At 42.1% G+C, this 21445-nt stretch overlaps 1 protein-coding gene and 1 long non-coding RNA gene across 2 annotated transcripts in view; both read left to right on the top strand.

The window, feature by feature from the left end:
* LOC149985120 (uncharacterized) overlaps positions 1–21445 on the top strand; it is a 414522-nt gene that overhangs the window by 262277 nt on the left and 130800 nt on the right. The gene's annotated exons all lie outside the window — the stretch shown is intronic.
* The window catches only part of tmem86a (transmembrane protein 86A), a 49688-nt gene that overhangs the window by 625 nt on the left and 27618 nt on the right, over positions 1–21445 (top strand). The gene's annotated exons all lie outside the window — the stretch shown is intronic.

Below are 21445 nucleotides of genomic sequence, written 5' to 3'. Positions count from 1 at the left end.
TCGTTATTCATTCTGCCTCTATGGATTTGCAGAGGTTGATAATGATCCCATACAATGAACTCGGCATGCATTTTAGGGTTTCGGTAATACTAGACCAGACGCAATTCATTGGCGGTGGTCTATTGATGCTATGCGGTATCTCTTTGACGATGTGATGATCAGTTGTTGTAGTAGCTACCACTTCAAAACAAATCTGCCTTGATTGTAGAGGCAAATCATCATTTTTCTAAGCATAAACTTAAATAGCCTAATAAGGCTATGAATATTTTTCGACAGACATGCGCGATCGTATTTTTTTTTGTCTCGAATTTTTCTTTGTCCTTTCTAAACTGTTCCAAAACCGAAACCTATCATGTGACTGAACTTTTTGTCTTTTTTCCTGTACCCTCCAGTGACGGATGCACTGAAGAGCTGTCCCATTGTGGCTTTGCTATACCTTTTCACCACTCTACCGAGCCTCTCAGCTTTCCTTCTAAATCCCTATTTCAGTAAACCTTATAATTACTGTAAATATATTTAAATATATTCTGTTGACAAGGGCTCGTGTGCCCATACGAAAAAAACGTGACATATATATATATATATATATTTAACTCATATAAAGTGACATACATTTGAAATAATATTGTCATATATTTTAATAGCCTATATAAATGTCACAGCTTCATACCAAAAATTATAAATTATATATTATATTGATAGGCCTATGTATTTTCATCCTGCAAAATGTGTTCGGAACATATTTGTTTTGTTCAATGCATGTATTGCTTTCAAAATGTTTTACAGAATTATTATTTGTTTTGCATGGCATATATATAAAATTTCCGCACTCACGACCTTAATTATTGCTAAGTCTTGCTTATTGTTGCTGGCTTCTAAGAGGTGCGGTGTAGCTAGCAAGCTAATGTATGACCACAGTCAACAGATTTCAGAACAAAATTTCCGTAAAACAGAAAAGCTTGAATTAGTGTAATACGGGATCAATGCTCGGCACCGGGTTGCTATAACATATGATGTAGTTAGCTGATATGTAAAATACCTATCCATGCACATAAAATATAGCATGCGTCAGCAACGTCTGGGCATAGGAACGTGCCCATTTGGTAACCAAGTGTGAAGTGGGAATTTACCACCTTAGAGTTAAATAGAGGATGGAGAAAACACGTTACGGCATGGACATTGAGGGCTTGCACCATTTTCAAGTCAACTGTGTGAGCATTCCTATGGGTGAAGGAAGGATCACATAATTCCATCAGGGGTATCAGCCAATGAATTATACTCGTGAGCAAACACTGAATAACTGTAGATGGCAGTAAATCACCAACCACTTGGCTTTAAACCTGTTCAAACAACACACTAGCTGTCACTAGCTATGTACCCTTTCAACTTGTCTGCCAACTCATAGAAATAGTAGAACAATTAAATTGACCACTTCAAAATACAGGTGGTCTCAATGGCGCTACAATGGTGGTAAAGTCCCAGTTCCCACTTGGTTACTAATGCAGAAAAGACTGTTTAAAAATAGTTTGATGCACAGCGCGCGAGACAAAAGGACGAGTGTTGTTCATCATATATATATATAATTTTTTAAAATGTGCTTGTCTTTTTTCCTACTATTACTGGTTTTACCGATACCTACTTTGTCGAGGTAAAAGATGCCTTCTACAATGGTGATATGCTGTTGTCTCACCTAGCTATTTTAAGAGGAATGCAATAATGTAAGTCGCTCTGGAAATTAGCGTCTGCTCAATCACTAAAATGAAAATGTAATTTAAGAACCATACATAAATCTCACACGTTTTTGATATTGTTGTAATACACTTATTTGGGCTGAGTCCTCCCAAGGATTTCAATTGGGAATTGTTTATTCCTGTTGCCACCAGCAGTGGGCGTGGTAGGGGCGCGAGAACAGCGTTTTGTGTCTCCCCTCAACACTCAAAGGAGAAACTGTGAACGTTAAACATTTCCTCCTGCCTCCTTTTTCATTATTCTGTTAAAACAAGTATGCCTTTTACACAAGCACATTATCTATAGACAATTTTAGTCGAAATCTGAGTACCTTTTATGTTGAAATTGTACAGTTAAAATGTGTAAATTGATTGAGTGAAAACTGTTAGCAATCTTGCCTTGGAGATGCCTGGGTTTGCTGCTTAAACAGGCTAGCCCATGGAATAAAATAAGACAAAAGGGTGCCAGCTAATATTCTGGTTTAAATGTATTGATTTATAGCTCCTCGAAGGTAAGAAAGTGGTTTATTTTCTACTCCGTTTATATGGTCTAAGGTCCATCTCCCAACCCAAGTGTTATATATTACAGAGTATTATTTTTAGAGTAAAACGGTATACGCTAACGCTAAGCTAACTGCAATCGCTAGCGGGTCAAGCCTATACTGGTCACTAATAATTTAGCGGCTACCTTTAGCTGGCTCAAGCCTCTTTCACATCCTGTCAGATGTCCACCAGATGCATATGAGTTTTTTTTGCCACATGTCTAGCCTGCGTTTTCTGTATTTGACGCACATGTAATTTTCTTTTCAACTTGCTAAAAGCTAGCTAGTTTGAGTCTGTGTGTACTTCCGTTTGTACCACCGCATGGTAAAGCAACACACAATTAGAAAATATTGAACACATGCTGTAAAGAGAATGCACGAAAGCCTAATGCTGCACCCCCAACGTAGTGTTCTGGACTGCTCCATTGAAAATTATGTCATGCATTTCAATGGGGACATCCACAGTGGAGGCAAGTGGCAGCAGGGCAAAACAATGGACCTGGGCACTCTGTGCCATACATTCAATAATATAAAATGTCCACATATTAAGATACATACAAAAAAGCTAATATACACATCTAACAAATCACTCCACTAGCGCAGAGTGTATTTATACTTGGCTAGGAGGCTCTCAACATTAACCAAGCCTTGCAGGAGTGTTTGAACCTAAGACTTGCAAAAACAGCTTTTATCTCAGCCGGGAGTTTGTTCCACTCCACCACTGCCGTATATAAAAACGTGCTCTGGCCAGTACCACTCTTGAATCGAGGTGGCTCAAAATCTCTGGCACCGCCTCTCCTGGCGTAGGAAGGACAGTAGTAAGATAGTTCTTTAGATACTGGGGGACTAACATACACAATTTTATGGGCCAATCCCAGCTCCCAGCTACAGCTAAATTACCCTTTTATTAACTGATAGTCACTGTAGTTCACTGAACTGAGAAGGGCCGAGCTGAAAAGGTACAAATCTGTTGTTCTGCCCCTGAGCAAGGCAGTTAACCCACTTTTCCCTGGGCGCTGAACTTGTGGATGCCGATTTAAGGCAGCCTCCCACACCTCACAGATTCAGAGGGGTTGGGTTAAATGAGGAAGACACATTTCAGTTGAATACATTCAGTTGGACAACTGACTAGGTTTCCAGAGGGCTAAGATTCAGAATGACCCATGACATTTTATTTTGAGATGTCTGTAGCTTGTTCTTGATGAACTTGGGGAACTACTGTACCAGGTCGTGCACACAGTCAAAGTGAGGTTGCACTAACTGCTGCAAGTGTTTTCAAGTTCCTTTATGTACAAATGTGGCTTTTCTGGCCAGAAATGTCACTTCCTAGTCGACTTTGGCAATCACTTTCTGCCCCATACCCTCCCCTGTGAGGAACCTGTCTAGTTCACAGCCTAAGTATTTAACACAGTTCTTGGCTGTAACCTCTGTGTCACCAACCGTGACTCTAAAGCCTGGTGATCTACCTAGCTTGAACTTAGATCCAAATAAAATTGAATCTATGTTCCCCAAATGAAGAAACAGCATGTTGTCTGACAGCCAGTTACTGATACTTGTCAGTTCTGCACTAAGCTGGCTCTCAACCATACTTTGTGAGAGACCAAAAGAGCTGAATCGTCTGCATTTAAAAACAGTTGAAAGGAACAAGCTGATTTCATATAATTGATATTGAGCCATCACTAACACAGAGAGGCTGCTGCCTACATAAAGACTACATACAATGGATCACTAGTCACTTGATTAATGCCACTTTAATAATGATGTTTACACATCTTGCATTACTCATCCCATATGTACAGTGGGGCAAAAAAGTATTTAGTCAGCCACCAATTGTGCAAGTTCTCCCACTTAAAAAGATGAGAGATGCCTGTAATTTCCATTATAGGTACACTTCAACTATGACAGACAAAACGATAAAAAAAATCCAGAAAATCACATTGTAGGATTTTTAATGAATTTATTGGCAAATTATTGTGGAAAATAAGTATTTGGTCAATAACAAAAGTTTATCTCAATACTTTGTAATATACCATTTGTTGGCAATGACAGAGGTCAAACATTATCTGTAAGCCTTCACAAGGTTTTCACACACTGTTGCTGGTATTTTGGCCCATTCCTCCATGCAGATCTCCTCTAGAGCAGTGATGTTTTGGGGCTGCTGCTGGGCAACACGGACTTTCAACTCCCTCCAAATATTTTCTATGGGGTTTAGATCTGGAGACTGGCTAGGCCACTCCAGGACCTTGAAATGCTTCTTACGAAGCCACTCCTTCGTTGCCCGGGTGGTGTGTTTGGAATCATTGTCATGCTGAAAGACCCAGCCACGTTTCATCTTCAATGCCCTTGCTGATGGAAGGAGGTTTTCACTCAACATCTCACGATACATGGCCCCATTCATTATTTCCTTTACACGGATCAGTCGTCCTGGTCCCTTTGCAGAACAACAGCCCCAAAGCATGATGTTTCCACCCCCATGCTTCACAGTAGTTATGGTGTTCTTTGGATGCAACTCAGCATTCTTTGTCCTCCAAACACGACGAGTTGAGTTTTTACCAAAAAGTTGTATTTTGGTTTCATCTGACCATATGACATTCTCCCAATCTTCTTCTGGATCATCCAAATGCTCTCTAGCAAACTTCAGACGGGCCTGGACATGTATTGGCTTAAGCAGGGGGAAACGTCTGGCACTGCAGGATTTGAGTCCCTGGCGGCGTAGTGTGTTACTGATGGTAGGCTTTGTTACTTTGGTCCCAGCTCTCTGCAGGTCATTCACTAGGTCCCCCCGTGTGGTTCTGGGATTTTTGCTCACCGTTCTTGTGATCATTTTGACCCCACGGAGTGAGATCTTGCGTGGAGCCCCAGATCGAGGGAGATTATCAGTGGTCTTGTATGTCTTCCATTTCCTAATAATTGCGCCCACAGTTGATTTCTTACCTATTGCAGATTCAGTCTTCCCAGCCTGGTGCAGGTCTACAATTGTGTTTCTGGTGTCCTTTGACAGCTCTTTGGTCTTGGCCATAGTGGAGTTTGGAGTGTGACTGTTTGAGGTTGTGGACAGGTGTCTTTTATACTGATAACAAGTTCAAACAGGTGCCATTAATAGAGGTAACGAGTGGAGGACAGAGGAGCCTCTTAAAGAAGAAGTTACAGGCCTGTGAGAGACAGAAATCTTGCTTGTTTGTAGGTGACCAAATACTTATTTTCCACCATAATTTGCAAATGAATTCATTAAAAATCCTACAATGTTATTTTCTGGAATTTTTTTTCTCATTTTGTCTGTCATAGTTGAAATGTACCTATGATGAAAATTACAGGCCGCTCTCATCTTTTTAAGTGGGAGAACTTGCACAATTGGTGGCTGACTAAATACTTTTTTGCCCCACTGTATATACTGTATTTTATACCATCTATTGCATCTTGCCTATGCCGGTCGGTCATTCATCTTCCATTTATTTATATGTACATATTCTTATTCCATCCCTTTACTTGGATTTGTGTGTATTAGGTAGTTGTTGTGGAATTGTTAGATTACTTGTTAGATATTGCTGCACTGTCGGAACAAAAATAACAAGCATTTCACTACACTTTCAATAACATCTGCTAACCATATGTATGTGACCAATAACATTTGATTTTATATGATTGTTATTGTAGAGAATTAATTAAACAACAATATTCCCCTAACCCCTAAGTTTCATTTTAAAATCTAGTCACTACATGCTATACTGCCATGCTACTGCTACACTCCTCATGTACAGTATCATTGTATTAGCAGTGTGTGTGTGTGGTTATGCCTACTCCCCCACTCCCAGTCTCAGCTGGTGACAGCTTGGGGTGGTGGGCAGATAGAATAGCATTACCTGCTTTAGCATATAAGATGACTAGATGAACAGACTTAAAGTCTTACTGAAGGACCCTGATAGTGCTTCATTTGGCATTAAAGCCTTGTTGTTGAACTTCCATTTTCCTCAAATGGCAGCTGTTTCTTGCGCATTCAGTTTATTCCTCAATTAATGCACCTTGATTGGTCTCTTTTTGGTAGGCCGAGGCTGCATACTTTCCCTGAACAAAAACAACTCTGTCAAAGAAGGAACCCAATGCTCCTGCTCATCTTGCCCTTTATGAATGATCTAGGATCAACTACCCTTACCTCATGCTGTCCTTAACGCCTATAAATTACGGGCCAAGCACCAAAGCTGGCACTGATTGTGAACCTGTTGTTATGCCAGGAGAGATAGAATGTAGTGTATCGCTGCCCTTCTCCCCGCCCTTTTAGTATATGGGGCTTTGGTGACAAAACGGATTGCACTGTGATAGACTGCATCCAATTTGTTTAGTAGGGTATTGGAGGCTATTTTGAAAATGACATCGCCGAAGTCGAGGATTGGTAGGATGGTCCGTTTTACAAGGGTATATTTGGCAGTATGAGTGAAGGATGCTTTGTTGCGAAATAGGAAGCCAATTCTAGATTTAACTTTGGATTGGAGATGTTTGATATGGGTCTGGAAGGAGAGTTTACAGTCTAATCAGACACCTAGGTATTTGTAGTTGTCCACGTATTCTAAGTCAGAGCCGTCCAGAGTAGTGATGTTGGACAGGCGGGCAGGTGCAGGCAGCAATCGGTTGAAGAGCATGCATTTAGTTTTACTTGTATTTAAGAGCAATTGGAGGACACGGAAGGAGAGTTGTATGGCATTGAAGCTTGCCTGGAGGGTTGTTAACACAGTGTCCAAAGAAGGGCCAGAAGTATACAGAATGGTGTCGTCTGCGTAGAGGTGGATCAGAGACTCACCAGCAGCAAGTGCGACATCATTGATGTAAACTGAGAAGAGAGTTGGTCCAAGAATTCCATAGAGACTGCCAGAGGTCCGGACAGCAGACCCTCCGATTTGACACACTGAACTCTATCAGAGAAGTAGTTGGTGAACCAGGCGAGGCAATCATTTGAGAAACCAAGGCTGTCGAGTCTGCCGATGAGGATGTGGTGATTGACAGAGTTGAAAGCCTTGGCCAGATCAATGAATACGGCTGCACAGTAATGTTTCTTATCGATGGCGGTTAAGATATCGTTTAGGACCTTGAGCGTGGCTGAGGTGCACCCATGACCAGCTCTGAAACCAGATTGCATAGCAGAGAAGGTATGGTGAGATTCGAAATGGTCGGTAATCTGTTTGTTGACTTGGCTTTCGAAGACCTTAGAAAGGCAGGGTAGGATAGATATAGGTCTGTAGCAGTTTGGGTCAAGAGTGTCCCCCCTTTGGGATGACCGCAGCTGCTTTCCAATCTTTGGGGATCTCAGATGACACGAGAGGTTGAACAGGCTAGTAATAGGGGTGGCAACAATTTCGGCAGATAATTTTAGGAAGAAAGGGTCCAGATTTTCTAGCCTGGCCGATTTGTAGGGGTCCAGATTTTGCAGCACTTTCAGAACATCAGCTGACTGGATTTGGGAGAAGGAGAAATGGGGAAGGCTTGGGCGAGTTGCTGTGGGGGGGTGCAGTGCTGTTGACCGGGGTAGGAGTTGCCAGGTGGAAAGCATGGCCAGCCGTAGAAAAATGCTTATTGAAATTCTCAATTATAGTGGATTTATCAGTGGTGACAGTGTTTCCTATCTTCAGTGCAGTGGGCAGCTGGGAGGAGGTGTTATTATTCTCCATGGACTTTACAGTGTCCCAGAACTTATTGAGTTAGTGTTGTAGGAAGCAAATTTCTGCTTGAAAAAGCTAGCCTTGGCTTTTCTAACTTCCTGTGTATAATGGTTTCTAGCTTCCCTGAACAGCTGCATATCACGGGGGCTGTTCGACGCTAATGCAGAACACCATAGGATGTTTTTGTGTTGGTTAAGGGCAGTCAGGTCTGGGGAGAACCAAGGGCTATATCTGTTCCTGGTTCTACATTTCTTGAATGGGGCATGCTTATTTAAGATGGTTAGGAAGGCATTTAAAAAAAATAACCAGGCATCCTCTACTGACGGGATGCCATCAATATCCTTCCAGGATACCCCGGCCAGGTCGATTAGAAAGGCCTTGCTCACTGAAGTGTTTCAGGGAGCGTTTGAAAGTGATGAGTGGAGGTCGTTTGACCACTGACCTATTACGGATGCAGGCAATGAGGCAGTGATCGCTGAGATCTTGGTTGAAGACAGCAGAGGTGTATTTAGAGGGCAAGTTGGTTAGGATGATATCTATGAGTGTGCCCGTGTTTAAGGCTTTGGGGAGGTACCTGGTAGGTTCATTGATAATTTGTGTGAGATTGAGGGCATCAAGCTTAGATTGTAGGATGGCTGGGGTGTTAAGCATGTTCCAGTTTAGGTCGCCTAGCAGCACGAGCTCTGAAGATAGATGGGGGGCAATCAGTTCACATATGGTGTCCAGAGCACAGCTGGGGGCAGAGGGTGGTCTATAGCAGGCGGCAACGGTGAGAGACTTGTTTTTAGAGAGGTGGATTTTTAAAAGTAGAAGTTCAAATTGTTTGGGTACAGACCTGGATAGTAGGACAGAACTCTGCAGGCTATCTTTGCAGTAGATTGCAACACCGCCCCCTTTGGCAGTTCTATCTTGTCTGAAAATGTTGTAGTTTGGGATGAAAATTTCAGAATTTTTGGTGGTCTTCCTAAGCCAGGATTCAGACACAGCTAGAACATCCGGGTTGGCAGTGTGCTAAAGCAGTGAATAAAGCAAACTTAGGGAGGAGGCTTTGTCACATGTGCCGAATACAACAGTTGTTAACCTTAAAACCTGTTGCGACGAGCAATCCCGTATCTGGGATCCTATTTATAGCCTCAAGCTCATTACCATAACGCAACGTTAACTATTCATGAAAATCGCAAATGAAATGAAATAAATATATTAGCTCTCAAGCTTAGCCTTTTGTTAACAACACTGTCATCTCAGATTTTCAAAATATGCTTTTGAACCATAGCTAAACAAGCATTTGTGTAAGAGTATTGATAGCTAGCATACCATTAAGCCTAGCATCCAGCATGCAACATTTTCACAAAAACAAGAAAAGCATTCAAATAAAATAATTTACCTTTGAAGAACTTCAGATGTTTTCAATGAGGAGACTCAGTTAGATAGCAAATGTTCAGTTTTTCCAAAAATATTATTTGTGTAGGAGAAATCGCTCCGTTTTGTTCATCACGTTTGGGTAAGAAAAAACCCGAAAATTAAGTCATTACAACGCAAACTTTTTTCCAAATTAACTCCATAATATCGACAAACATGGCAAACGTTGTTTTAGAATCAATCCTCAAGGTGTTTTTCACATATCTATCGATGATAAATCATTCGTGGCAGTTGACTTTCTCCTCTGAAGAAAATGGAACGCGCATGGACCTGGAGATTACGCAATAACTTCGACGGAGGACACTGGGCGGACACCTGGTAAATGTAGTCTCTTATGGTCAATCTTCCAATGATATGCCTACAAATACATCAATGCTGCAGACACCTTAGGGAAACGACAGAAAGTTTTTTATCCAAAACAGAAACAGAAAGTTTTTTATCCAAAAATTAAAAGAGCGCCCCCTATCTCAAAGAAGTTAATGAAATGCTTACTTACAAGCCCTTAACCAACAATGCAGTTAAGAAAAAGTTTAAGAAAGTATTTACTAAAATAAACTGAAGTATTAAAGAAGAAAAAAGAAAAATCTATAATTAAAGAGCAACAATAAAAAAACAGGAACAAGGTTATATACAGTGGGTACTGGTACAGAGTCAATGTGCGGGGGCACAGTTTAGTTGAGGTAATTGAGGTAATATGTACATGTAGGTCGAGGTAAAGTGACTATGCAGAGATAATAAACAGAGACTAGCAGCAGTGTACAAATGGGGGGGGGGGGGGGGGACTATGCAAACAGTCGGGGTAGCTGTTTGATTAGCTGTTCATGAGTCTTATGGCTTGGGGGTAGAATCTGTTTAGAAGCCTCTTGGACCTAGACTTGGCGCTCCGGTACCGCTTGCCGTGCAGTAGCAGAGAGAATGGTCTATGACTAGGGTGGCTGGAGTCTTTGACAATTTTTAGGGCTTTCCTCTGACACCGCTTGGTATAGAGGTCTTGGATGGCAGGAAGCTTGGCCCCGGTGATGTACTGGGCCGTACTCACTATCCTCTGTAGTGCAGAGCAGTTGCCATACCAAGCGTTGATGCAACCAGTCAGGATGCTCTCGATGGTGCAGCTGTAGAACTTTTTCAGGATCTGAGGACCCATGCCAAATCTTTTCAGTCTCTTGAGGAGGAATAGGCGTTGTCATGCCCTCTTCACGACTGTCTTGGTGTGTTTGGACCATGATAGTTCGTTGGTTATGTGGACACCAAGGAACTTGAAGCTCTCAACCTGCTCCACTACAGCGCTGTCAATGAGAGTGGGGGAGTGCTCGGTCCTCCTTTTCCTTTAGTCCACAATCATCTCCTTTGTCTTGATCACGACGAGGGAGAGGATGTTATCCTAGCACCACACTGCCACGTCTCTGACCTCCTCCCTATAGGCTGTCTCATCATTGTCGGTGATCAGGCCTACCACTGTTGTGTTATCTGCAAACTTAATGATGGTGTTGGAGTTGTGCTTGGCCACACAGTCGTGGGTGAACAGGGAGTACAGGAGGGGACTGAGCAGACACCCCTGAGGTGCCCCCGTGTTGAGGATCAGTGTGTCAGTTGTGTTGTTACCTACCCTTACCACCTGGGGGCGGCCGTCAGGAAGTCCAGGATCCAGTGGCAGAGGGAGGTGTTTAGTCCCAGTGTCCTTAGCTTAGTAATGAGCTTTGAGGACACAATGGTGTTGAACGCTGAGCTGTAGTCAATGAATAGCATTCTCAGTAGGTGTTCCTTTTGTCCAGGTGGGAAAGGGAAGTGTAGAGTGCAATAGAGATTGCATCATCTGTTTGGGCGGTATGCAAATTGGAGTGGTTCTAGGGTTTCTGGGATAATGGTGTTGATGTGAGCCATGACCAGCCTTTCAAAGTACTTCATGGCTACAAACGTGAGAACTACGGGTTGGTAGTCATTTAGGCAGGTTACCTTGGTGTTCATGGGCACAGGCACTATGGTGGTCTGCTTGACACATGTTGGTATCTCAGACTCGGTCAGGGACAAGTTGAAAATGTCAGTGAAGACACTTGCCAGTTAGTCAGCTCATGCTCGGAGTACACGTCCTAGTAATCCGTCTGGCCCTGTGGCCGTGTAAATGTTGACATGTTTAAAGGTCTATTTTACATCAGCTACGGAGAGCGTGATCAAACAGTCGTCTGGAACAGCTGATGATCTCATGCATGCTTCAGTGTTGCTTGCCTCAGCGAGCATAGAAGTCATTCAGCTCGTCTGGTAGGCTCGTGTCACTGGGCAGCTCGCGGATGTGTTTCCCTTTGTAATCTGTAATTGTTTGCAAGCCCTGCCACATCCGACGAGCGTTGGAGCCGGTGTAGTACGAGTCCTGTATTGACGCTTTGCCTGTGTGATGGTTTGTCTGAAGCGGGATTTCTTATAAGCATCCGGGTTCGAGTCCTGCTCTTTGAAAGCGGCAACTCTACAATTTAGCTCAGTGTGGATGTTGCCTGTAATCCATGGCTTCTGGTTGGGGTATGTACGTACGGTCACTGTGTGGGCGACGTGCTCGATGCACTTATTGATGAAGCCAGTCGCTGAGGTGGTGTACTCCTCAATACCATTGGAAGAATCCCAGAACATATTCCAGTCTGTGCTAGCAAAACTGTCCTGTTGTTTAGCATCTGCACCATCTGACGTTCTGTATTGAGCGAGTCACTGGTACTTCCTGCTTTAGTTTTTGCTTGTAAACAGGAATCAGGAGGATAGAGTTCTGGTTATTTGCCAAATGAATGGTGAGGCAGAGCTTTGTATGTGTCTCTGTGTGTGGAGTAAAGATGATCTAGAGTTTTTTTCCCCTCTGGTTGCAAATGTACCATGCTGGTAGAAATGAGGTAAAACGGATTTAAGTTTCCATGCATTAAAGTCCCCGACCATGAGCATTTTTTTGTTAGTTTATGGCTTTTAACAGCTTGTTGAGTGCTTTCTTAGTGCCAGCGTCAGTTCATGGTGGTAAATAGACTGCTACGAAAAATATAGATGAAAACTCTTGGTAAATAGTGTGGTCTACAGCTTTTCATGAGATACTCTACCTCAGGTGAGCAAAACCTTGAAACTTCCTTAATATTAGATTTTGAGCACCAGCTGTTATTTACAAATAGACACAGACCACCACCCCTTGTCTTACCGGAGGCAGCTGTTCTGTCTTGCCGATGCACCGAAAACCCAGCCAGCTGTATGTTATCCATGTTGTCGTTCAGCCACGACTCGGTGAAACATAAGATATTACAGTTTTTTAATGTCCCGTTGGTAGGATATTCTTGATCGGAGGTCATCCATTTTATTATCCAATGATTGCACATTGGCTAATAGAACTGATGGTAGAGGTGGATTACGCACTCGCCGTCGGATCCTTACAAGGCACCCGTCCTACGTCCCCAATATCTCTGTTTCTTCTTCATGCAAATGACGGGGATTTGGGCCTTGTCGGGTGTCTGAAGTAAATCCTTTGTGTACGACACATTCAAGAAGAAATCCAGTACGAAGTGAGTAATCGCTGTCCTGAGATCCAGAAGCTCTTTTCGGTCAAAAGAGACGGTGACAGAAACATTATGTACAAAATAATTGGTAAAACGGCAGCCATCTCCTCCGGCACCATGCAGCGCCATCCCTCTCTTTTCTTTGCACCTATGAACAGTGCAATACTAGTCAAGTGTTAATACGGTAACAAGTTATATTATGTGTATTACAAGTATTTAATAGTGTTGTTAGGCTACACAATGCATACAAGTAACTTATTATAATTACATATACAGTGTTTTCTTTGGAATCACTTTCAAAGTTTTTGTCTTTTGGTTGCTGAAAGCAGAGCATTTTATATTATAGTGTTGTCCCCCTGCTCTCATACTAATGTGACCCCTGGATGTGCACTGTTATGGAAAGATCTAATTCAGTATAGGGTATCATAATAAACATGGTAGTAATATGACCCACTGGCCATATTTGTACCTCTGTTGTCCCTTTGCCAAGATGAGTATGATGTCTGTGTGTCTCTGTGTGTGTGTGTGTGTGTGTGTGTGTGTGTCATGTTTCTGATACTCATCACCATAGTTCCAGATGAACCAGAATGCTAAGATGGCATGATGGGACTTTATTACAACTGCACCAACATGCACGCGGTTGTAGTATTTCCTAATAATGGATCAGGAGCCAATGCTGATTCCTTTTGGGTTGCGGTGTAAAAGTGGTAAACTGGACCCAGATTAGTTTGTACTATCTTGCTGAGCTTGAAACATTGCTTTCACATCACAAAAGTATTGTGTTTTCCCAAATGGTGGGTTTCAGCAAGCTTACTCTTAGGTTGAAGTCTGAAGGTAGAGACATTGGTTTTGGTGTTAATTTGGTTGGTCACAAGAACATTTGAAGAGCTTTTGATGGGTCTCCCAGCACAACAAATGTGCCACTACATTTCATGTGGCATAAATACTGTATCTCAAATCTCAAGCCTATTCCTGTTTTTCATTAACCGTATGATTCTTCAGTGGGAAACAAGAGCTGGTCTAGATTACCAATAAACCATGCAGTAAGATGCTTTCAATGTTGTATCGGGAAACGGCTTTTGTTTGCATTTCGATCATAAAAACGGAGGGATGATGGTACGGTGGTTCACATCATTTGCATCCCAAATTAAGAAATACCTTCATTGTGTTTGTCTTCTCTACCTTAGTTGAATGTCTGTAAATCGCTCTGGACACAATGCCTTCAGAAAGTATTCATACCCCTTGACTTCAAAATTGTTTTTTAAAATTTCACCTTTATTTAAGCAGGTAGGCCAGTTGAGAACAAGTTCTCATTTACAACTGCGACCTGACCAAGATAAAGCAAAGCAGTGCAACAAAAACAACAACACAGAGTTACACATGGGATAAACAAACGTATAGTTAATAACATAATAGAAAATCTGTATACTGTGTGTGCAAATTAAGTAAGGTGGTAAGGCAATAAATAGACCATAGTGTTGAAGTAATTACAATTTAGCAATTAACACTGGAGTGATAGATGTGCAGATGAGGATATGCGTGTAGAAATTCTGGTGTGCAAAAGAGCAGAAAAAAACAAAAAACAAATATGGGAACGAGTTAGGTAGTTGGTTGGATGGGCTATTTACAGATGGGCTGTGTACAGCTGCAGCGATCGGTAAACTGCTCTAACAGCTGATGCTTGAAGTTAGCGAGGGAGATATGTCTCTAACTTCCAGTGATTTTTGCAATTCGTTCGGTTCATTGGCAGCAGAGAACCGGAAGGAAAGGCGGCCAAAGGTGATGTTGGCTTTGGGGATGACCAGTGAAATATGCCTGCTGGAGTGCGTGCTACGCGTGGATGTTCCTTCACTCATGCTGCCAAACATACCCTTGTAAAACTGACCATCCTACCGATCCTTGACTTCGGAGATGTAATTTACAACATAGCCTCCAACACTCTACTCAGCAAATTGGATGCAGTCTATCACAGTGCCATCCATTCTGTCACCAAAGCATCATATACTACCCACCACTGCGACCTGTACGCTCTCGTTGGCTGGCCCTCGCTTCATACTCGTCGCCAAACCCCCTGGCTCCAGGTCATCTACAAGTCTCTGCTAGGTAAAGCCTCGCCTTTCTCAGCTTACTGGTCACCATAGCAGCACCCACCCGTAACACACAGGTATATCTCACTAGTCACCCCCAAAGCCAATTCTTCCTTTGGCCTCCTTTCCTTCCAGTTCTCTGCTGCCAATGACTGGAATGAACTGCAAACATCACTGAAGCTGGAGACCTATATCTCCCTCACTAGATTTAAGCACCAGCTGTCAGAGCAGCTCACATATCATTGCACCTGTATATAGCCCATCTGTAAATAGCCTATCCAACTACCTCATCCCCATACTGTAATTATTTATTTATTTATTTATTTATTTATTTATTTATTTATTTATCTTGCTCCTTTGCACCCCAGTATCTCTACTTGCACATTCATCTTCTGCACATCTACCATTTCAGTGTTTAATTGCTATAATTGTAATTACTTCGCCACCATGGCCTATTTATTGCCTTACCTCCCTTATCCTACCTAATTTGCACACACTGTATTTTCTTTTCTACTGTATTATTGACTGTATGTTTGTTTATTCCATTTGTAACTCTGCGTTGTTGTATGTGTCGAACTGCTTTACTTTATTTTGGCCAGGTCGCAGTTGTAAATTAGAACTTGTTCTCAACTAGCCACCTGGTTAAATAAAGGTGAAATAAAAAATAAATGAATCAAAATCAATTCACATATGGTGTCCAGGGCACAGCTGGGAGCTGAGGGGAGTCTATAACAAGCGGCAACAGTGAGAGACTTATTTCTGGTGAGATGGATTTTTAAAAGTAGAAGCTCAAACTGTTTGGGCATAGACCTGGATAGTAGGACAGCACTCTGCAGGCTGTCTCTACAGTAGATTGCAACTCCTCCCCCTTTGGCAGTTCTATCTTGACAGAAAATGTTGTAATTGGGGATGGAAATTTCAGACTTTTGGTGACCTTCCTAAGCCAAGATTCAGACACAGCTAGGACATCAGGGTTGGCAGAGTGTGCTAAAGCAGTGAATAAAGCAAATTTAAAGGAGGAGGCTTCTGATGTTAACATGCATGAACCGAAAGCTTTTACGATTACAGAAGTCAACAAATGAAAGCGCCTGGGGGGACACAGGGCCTGGGTTAACCTCTACATCACCAGAGGAACAGAGGAGGAGTAGGATGAGAGTACGGCTAAAGGCTATAAGAACTGGTCGTCTAGTGCTTTCAGAACAGAGAGTAAAAGGAGCAGACTTCTGGGCATGGTAGGATAGATTCAGGGCGTAATGCACAGACAATGGCGTGGTAGGGTGTGAGTACAGTGGAGTTATAACTAGGCATTGAGTGACGATGAGAGAGGCTGCATCTCTAGAAACGGCAGTTAAACTAGGTGCGGTCGCCGCATGTGTAGGGGGTGGGCAAGGGAGCTAACCGAGGCATGCAGAACAGGACTAGGGGCTCCGCAGTAAAACAAAACAATGAGAGTTACCCTAAACAACAGTATACAAGGCATATTGACATTTGAAGAAGACATTAAGTAATCACAGGTGTTGATTGGGAGGGCTAAGACAACGGGTAAACAGCTAAGACAACAACAATGGGTAAATGGTGATGAATGGGCAGAGAGGGGTCAGTTAGTTACGCACAGGGCCTGAGTTTGAGGCTGGGGCCGACAGATAAACAAAATGATGTCACTGTGTTAATGAACAGTCCAGTAGGCATCAGCTGTGTAGCCGTGGGATCATAGGGTCCAATAAGCAGCAATGGACGAAACATGGAGCCACTCGGCAGTCGTCACTACGCTAGGCGAGCGGGAGACACGGTGCTCAGAGAGTTAGCGGGCCGGGGCTAGTAGCTGGGTCCTCACCGACATCAACGACGCAGAGACCGGTTGATGGCACATCGGCCGAAATACGTCAGCAGACCAGTCGTGATAGATCAGTGGAGCTCCGTGTCGACAAAGTGTGCAGGCCAATTGACAAGAGAGGTGTTGTAGTTGGTGTATTTTGCTAGCCGGAGGAATGGGCCTAGCTCGAGGCTAACTGGTGGTTCCTTCTGGACAGGGGCATTAGCCATGATAGCCACTCGGTAGCAGCTAGCTAGCCGCGATGATCTGGGGTAATGGTCCAGAGCTTGCGGCAGGAAGTAGTGGGGGAAAAAGCAGTCTGATATGCTCAGGGCTGATATCGCGCTATGCAGACTGGCAGATATTATCTGGACCCTCCGGGCTACAGCGGCTGGTGTCTGTGCTAAAGGTAAAGACTGCTAGCAGTGTCTACAATGACTAAATAGCTAGTAGAGTAAAAAAACAGGCTATATACAGTATTGAGATAATTAGCTGGCTAGCTTCTGAAGGCTAGCTTCTGAAGGCTAGCTTCTGAAGGCTAGCTTCTGAAGGCTAGCTTCTGAAGGCTAGCTTCTGAAGGCTAGCTTCTGAAGGCTAGCTTCTGATGGAGATTCCAGTTAAAAGGTCTAGAAAAATAGCAGATCTGTAGCGCGTTGGGTGAGGCGGGTTGCAGGAAGGTATATTTAATTCGAAAATGGAAAAAGAGATTGAAATGTATACAAAAAAATGAAAAAGCTGCATTTTTACACGGGTCAAAACATGGGACAAAACAAACAAGTCTTGCTGCTACGCCAGTTGATCTACGCACAATACCCCATAATGACCAAGTGTAAACATGGTTTTAGAAATGTATTGAAAATGATATACAGAAATATCTATTTACGTAAGTATTCACACCATAGTCAATACTTTGTTTAAGCACCTTTCTGAGTAAGTCTTTAAGAACTTTCCACACCTGGATTGTGCAACATTTACCATTATTCTTTTCAAAATTCTTCAAGCACTATCAAATCAGTTGTTGATCATTGCTAGACAACCAATTTCAGGTCTTGCCATGGATTTCCAAGTAGATTTAAGTCAAAACTGTAACTTGGCCACTCAGGAACATTCACTGTCTTGGTAAACAACTCCAGTGTAGTTTTGGCCTTGTGTTTTAGGTTATTGTCCTGCTGAAAGGTGAATTAATCTCCCAGTGTGTAACGATGTGCGCTAAGAGTCGGGAAGCAACTTCAGGGAGTGAGTGTTTTAATAAATAAATATAACATAATCCAAAACAAGAAACAGAAACAATGACACCTGGGGAAGGAACCAGAGGGAGTGACATATATAGGGCAGGTAATCAAGGAGATGATGGAGTCCAGGTGAGTGTCATAATGTGCTGATGTGCGTAATGATGGTGACAGACGTGCGCCATAACGAGCAGCCTGGTGACCTAGAGGCCGGAGAGGGAGCACACGTGACACAGTGTTTGTTGGAAAGCAGACTGAACCAGATTTTTCTCTAGGATTTTGTCTGTGCTTAGCTCCATTCCGTTTCTTTTTTATTTTAAAAAAACCTCTCCTAAATTATTACAAGCATACCCATAACATGCTTGAAAATATGAGGAGTGGTACTAAGTAATGTGTTGTATTGGATTTGTCCCAAACATAACACTTTGTATTCCCGGACAAAAAGTTAATTGCTTTGCCACATTTTTTGCAGTATTACTTTCGTGCCTTTTTGCAAATAGCATGCATGTTTTGGAATATTTGTTTTTTGTACAGGCTTCCTTCTTTTCACTCTGTCTATTAAGTTAGTATTGTGGAGTAACTGCAATGTTGTTGATCCATCCTCAGGAGACAACTGTCACAGCCATTAAACGCTGTAACTGTTTTAACATCACCATTGTCCTCATGGTGTTAATCCCTAAGTGGTTTCCTTCCTCTCCGGCAACTGAGTTAGGAAGGACGCCTGTATCTTTGTAGTGACTGGATATATTGATACACCATCCAAAGTGTAATTAATTACATCACCATGCTAAAGGGATATTCAATGTCTGCTTTTTTTGTTTTACCAATAGCTGCCCTTCTTTGCAAGGCATTGGAAAACCACCCTGGTCTTTGTGGTTGAATCTGTGTTTGAAATTCACTGCTTGACTGCGGGAATTTACAGATAATTGTATGTGTGGGTTACAGAGATTAGGTAGTCATTTAAAAATCATGTTAAACAGAATTATTGCACACAGAGTGTTAGGGTTGGGTGACATTTGGGCAGACCTACGATATGCTACTTCAAATACTGCGACTTCATTTAACATATTGATACATCCTACCTGATAAAACTGCACAGTTTTGATTTGTAAAGTTCAAATAGATTATAGTCTTGACCATCACCATATATCGTCTTGCACTTCACAATATATTTTCAGTCAAATATCACGATATTCGATTTAATCATATATTTACTCCTGAACTTATTTAGGCTTGCCATAACAAAGGGGTTGAATGCTTATTTGCTCAAGACATTTCAGCGTTTCATTATTGATTAATTTGTAAAAATGTCCAAAAACATAATTCCACTTTGACATTGTGTAGGATAGTGGCATTTTTTTGGGGAAATATAATCCAATTTAAATTCAGGCTTTTACAAAACAAAATGTGGAAAAAGTCAAGAGTTTGAATACTTTCTGAAGGCACTCTAAGAGTGTCTGCTTAGTGACCAAAATGTAAATGTAAAAATGCATACTTTTATAGGCTAGGCTATGTCAACTCTGCTGGGCAACAACTGTCTTTCAAACAGGACTGTTAGTCACTACTGACGGATGTTATCTTCAGACTCCCTTAGTCTCAGGCTGCGTCCCCAATGCCACCCTACTCCCTATATAGTGCACTACCTTTAACCAAGGCACATAGGGCTCCAGGCAAAAGTAATGTATTATATAGGAAATTGTGTGCAATTTGGTCTCTTGCATCTCTTTCAGTCTCCCTCAGGCACACACTGGTGGCAGAGCCAAAATGAAGTGAGTCATTCTATGCTACATTTTGACACATGCTTCAGTAGCTGTCTGTGAGAAAGAAAGGCCGATGGAAAGGAGACAATCAATGCAATGTTTTGACACATTCCGCTTCAAACTCTCAAGTATGGCTCGGTAGCCGTCTGAGAACATTTTGACAGATGCTACTAAGTGTGCCAACCATGAAATAAGAAGAGGATGTAGATTCATTTGTTAGTGTTGTCTGGGTTGATCTCACCACCTGCTGTTTTAAACTTCATGGGACAGAGAAAATATCCATGCGTGGAAGAGAAGGAGGCCTCTGTAATCTGTTATGTCACTGTTATGATAATGTTATGAAGGCCTTTTGATGGAGTTTAAGTGACGTGCTACTGAATGTTGGACGAGAAAGACAGATATATTGAAACATTGAAAGTAGGCCATTTGAAAAGGAGACATACATTCATAAAATGCTTCTTATGATACAGTAAGGCTGGAGAGAACCAAGTGTGAGAAATAAAAAAGAGACAGATATTTTGAGACATGCCGTTATAAACTTGACAGGCCTGGCAAGCCACCCGGGAGGAAGAAAAGGCTAAGAAACTGAGCTTTGAAAGGAGACATGTATGAGGTTAAGGCAGATAGCCAGATGGTAGACATTTGAGAGGGTAAGCATTCAGTAGATGCAACATTCAGTAGCATGTCACTTACACTCTCCATCAAAAGGCCTTCAGAACATTATCATAACAGTGACCTAACAGATTACAGAGGCCTCCAACCGTTCTTTCCTAATTTAGTTTCTTCATTCTTCCTTGTTTTTCAAGTTCTGAGGATGTTCGAGCACGAGGAAGACATAGCCCACCCAAATCCTAACCTCAATTGTCGGTGTAAAAAGCATAACTTTCCTTGATTAATGGAACACAGCATACATACTGTAGATACCATCTCCTCACAAAAAAAACATTAAAATCAAATACAATTTTATTTGTTACACGCGCCGAATACAACAGGTGTAGTAGACCTTACCGTGAAATGCTTACTTACAAACCCTTTAACCAACAATGCAGTTCAAGAAATAGTTAATCAAATATTTACTAAATAAACTAAAGTTTTAAAGAAATTATACAAAGGAACACAATAAAATAACAATTAGAACTCAGTCAGATCAAGAATATGAGGGTTCTGAGCTGATGTTCACCCGTAATTGAGTTCTTTGTGTACAAAATAAATATTTGTTAAAATTTTTATTTTTTATTATTAGAAACATTTTTGAGTTCCGGACCTCAATATCCTCATATGTAGTTCCGGCCCTGTGCCCAGTATTATTAGTCAGCTTACCCAAAAGGTTGGATTGGTGAAAGATGAGAAAATAAAATGTGTGTGTGTGTGAAGCAGAGGCCATGTGGTTGAAGGGTTGACCCTCCTGCCCTTTTCATGCTGTGTTTAAGCAATAATTCTCAGAGCAATTGTTTGACGGGAGTTTCCCTTTCAGTTGCTTCACGTTTAAACATAATATCAGCACAATGAGAACATGGGGCACTGTACTGTTATCTACACGAAATATACAAAAGTATGTGGACACCCCTTCAAATTAGTGGATTCGGCTATTTCAGCCTCACCCGTTGCTGACCGGTGTATAAAATTGAGCACACAGTCATGCAATCGCCATAGAAAACATTGACAGTAGAATGGCCTTACTGAAGAGCGTCATAGGATGCCATCT

The sequence above is a fragment of the Oncorhynchus mykiss genome, chromosome 2 (genome assembly GCF_057628025.1).
Source record: "Oncorhynchus mykiss isolate SJ-2025 chromosome 2, ASM5762802v1, whole genome shotgun sequence".
In the NCBI taxonomy this organism is placed as follows: Eukaryota; Metazoa; Chordata; class Actinopteri; order Salmoniformes; family Salmonidae; genus Oncorhynchus; species Oncorhynchus mykiss.
This window is presented reverse-complemented; position numbering and strand designations above follow the sequence as displayed.